Here is a 3,631-nt window from a genome sequence, read left to right as displayed (position 1 = left end):
TGACTTTTTCTTCCCGCTCTCCTACAGTGCGTTGTACCTCACTCTTGCATCTGATTGGCTGAGCTGCCTGGTTATCTTCAACTGCAGCCAGTTACCGTCTTCCTAGGCCGAGGACAACCTTGAACGTTCCAAAAGCTGTCAGTTGGATGTTCCCAACAGTTACCCTATAGGGCCAAGTGGCAGCACCATTTGGCCCTAGTCATGGACTGGTACACAAGATACCACAAGGGTGTGATTGTCTCACCACGCCTTACAAGGCCGGTAAGTACCTTTCCATCTCCAAAGCCTCTATAACCAGGGATCTTCCACACCTTGGGGGAAATTAACTCCTCTGCAGCGAGCCTGCTCAAAGCCACACACCACTTATAGCTCTCTGCACAGGGGTGAATTTCAGCTTCACTGCACAGATGGTCAACAGTACAAGAACTGTAATGTCACATTATATATGTTCAAACCCCCCCCCCTTTGCATCCTCTGTCAGACTGTGCCTTTGTCATTCAGTTTTACAAGCCTATGTACAGTTTGGGAGGCTGGAAGCTTCTGACACATTGTGTCTTTTCATATCTGTACAATGTCCTTTTCTGTTTTAGGTATTCAGACACTATGGAGATGAGCATTGTATAAACTCAGATATATCGTCCTGACATGCTTACAACAGCAGTATTTACATGCTGCAAACACATCTTAAGACCCTGATCACATGGATAGCTCGCTACAGAATTAGGGTGGAAGGTTGCTAACATGTGCCAGGGGACAGCAATTGGGGCACTCCCAAACCTGTGATTCGCTAGAGGGTTCCTGTTTGAGGGGGCGGGGAGGAGGGGGTTGGTAGTTTTCTATCGCTTCTTTTTTCTTCACCTGTACCTTGATTTACCACCTGGCAATGTTAGTATCTTGATCACAGATCTCAAGATATTTGGTATTTTTTAAAGCCCCAGCTCCTGGAGTCATATAATTATATGGGAATCACCATTTTAATTAAAACTGTATGTGTCTAGTCCTCATGGTTACAGAGAGAAGCTTAAAAATAGGATCCCTAAAGGCTCAAAAACCTGCAGGTAAATAAAAAGACCCTAAAACTATTAAAACCCAGACCTTTTATATTTAAAATCTTATTATTCTTAAGCCAATCTCATGACTTTAGCAGCTTGATGCAGGATTTCTGAATGCCTGCATGCCTAAGGGTGAATGCCTAAGGGTGACAACACTGACCTGGCTAGATGACAGTGTAATAACAAAACCTGGATTCAGCAAACACACAGACCTCAGTGAGCTAACATTGGTCAAGCAAAACAAAAGTGGAAAGTTTGAGATGTTGAAGAAGTCACATGAAACAGCTGTGCCTATTGCATCTGCAGGTTTCACTATGTGGCTTCACACTTTTTTTTTAATCATTCTTTTTGGTCATCTTTTGTTTCCAGTACATGTTGGTTGTTCCTCATTTCTCCAGCCCCTCCTAAATGTGTTCCTGTATTGATGTTTAGTGGCATGCACAGCTAGTAATTGCCAAGGGGTTTAAGTTGTTTTGAGTGATACCACACACTTCAGTTTGTATGATTTTATTTTAATTATTAGATTCCATATTTTGCCATTATTTTTTTAATGGTGCCATTCTCCGAACACCCTGGGGTGTTGCAGGGTGCTTTCATTACATAAAATAATTATTTTTAGTTTATTTTTGTTAAGGCACTGGTGGCTAAAATTAAAGGTAATGACTAATACAAAAGCAGCGAGGAGCATAAAATCATTGATGACATCTTGTGCACTTAAGGACAATGAACACAATTTAAAGGAAACAGGTCTTGTTCATTGTGGATGTGTTCCCCATTCAGACAGGACCATCTTTTCTATTGAAAGAGGGAGAAGGTGGCTAGGGTATTAGTAACAGGCCCTCACTGCTAGGTCACTGGTTCAACTTCAACCTTTGCCCCAGCTGGCTAAACACCAAAAGTTAGTGGATGGCAAGTTTTCAGGAGCCTATATGCAATGAGTTTGCTGGGTGTCAGTCCAACTCCTGATTGACAGTCATCATCACAAACCACTAGCACAATTAGCCCTGGCTGATGGTCCCATCAGTGTACAGCGCCTTCCACGGCCAACACCCCACAAAAAAAGTAGGAAAAAGAAAGGAGGATAGGAGGGGAAGAGGAAGAAAGACTTGGGGTGGAGGGGGGTGAGGAGAGGCAAAGGAGGGAGAGAGTGAGAGGGGTCAGGGGAGGTGAGAGGAAGGTTAGAGAGGAGAGATGGGGAAGAGGGTTGTGGGAGAGGGGTAGATAAGAGGAAGTTGGGGAAAGGAGGGAGACAGTGAGAAGGGTTGTGGGGATGAGGGTGGGAGAAGAGGGATGAGGACTGGGGGAGAGGAGGGGTAGGTTACAGAAGAGATAATGAGGGGGGTTGGGGAAGAGGAGGGAGACAGTGAAAAGGGCTTGGGGGAGAAGAGGGAGGGGGGGGACAGGGAGGTTATAGAGGAGATAAGAGGGAGGCTAGGGTTGAGGGCGCAGAAGAGGGAGAGGATGAGGATGGGGGAGAGGGGTTTGGGGGGAGGTTATAGAGGAGATAAGAAGGGGGGCTGAGAAGAGGGAGAGGATGGGGAGAGGGGTGTGGGGGAGGTTATAGAGGAGATAAGAGGGGGGCTGGGGAGAAGAGGGGTTGGGGAGGTTATAGAGGAGATAAGAGGGGGGCTGGGGAGAAGAGGGAGAGGATGGGGTGGGGGAGACGGGTTTGGGGGAGGTTATAGAGGGGGGCTGGGGGAGAGGAGGGAGGGAGGAGGGGACGATACTATGTGGGGCTGAGGGAGAGGAGACGAGGGAGGGGATCATGACGGATGGGGGGGCTGGGAAGAAGAGGGAGACGATGGGGGTGGGGGAGAGGGGTTGGGGAGGTTATAGAGCAGATAAGAGGGGGGCTGGGGAGAAGAGGGAGAGGACGAGGGTAGGGGAGAGGGGTTTGGGGGAGGTTATAGAGGAGATTATAGGGGGCTGGGGAGAAGAGGGAGAGGATGGGGTGTGGGGAGAGGGGTGTGGGGGAGGTTATAGAGGAGATAAGAGGGGGCTGGAGAGAGGCTTTTGGGGGAGGGTATAGAGGAGATTAGAGAGGGCTGGGGAGAAGAGGGAGAGGACGAGGGTAGGGGAGAGGGGTTTGGGGGAGGTTATAGAGGAGATAAGAGGGGGCTGGGGAGAAGAGGGAGAGAATGAGGGTGGGGGGTTGGGGGAGGTTATGAGGGGGGCTAGGGGAGAAGAGGGAGAGGATGGGGTAGGGGAGAGGGGTTTGGGGGAGGTTATAGAGGAGATAAGAGGGGGCTGGGGAGAAGAGGGAGAGAATGAGGGTGGGGGGCTGGGGGAGGTTATGAGGGGGGCTAGGGGAGAAGAGGGAGAGGATGGGGTAGGGGAGAGGGGTTTGGGGGAGGTTATAGAGGAGATAAGAGGGGGCTGGGGAGAAGAGGGAGGGACACTATGCGGGGCTGAGGGAGAGGAGACGAGGGAGGGGATCATGACGGATGGGGGGGCTGGGGAGGAAGGCGAGAACGAGCGGCCCCGCCGCGGACGGAAGCCAGGTCCCTGACAGTCCCTGCCCGGGCCGGGTGGGAACGTGGCGCGCCCGGAACGGAAGGGCCGCGGCCTGAGTTTCCCGC

The sequence above is a fragment of the Lepidochelys kempii genome, chromosome 18 (genome assembly GCF_965140265.1).
Source record: "Lepidochelys kempii isolate rLepKem1 chromosome 18, rLepKem1.hap2, whole genome shotgun sequence".
Lineage (NCBI taxonomy): Eukaryota > Metazoa > Chordata > Testudines > Cheloniidae > Lepidochelys > Lepidochelys kempii.
The sequence above is the reverse complement of the archived record's forward strand: the minus strand, read 5'-3'. Positions refer to the sequence as shown.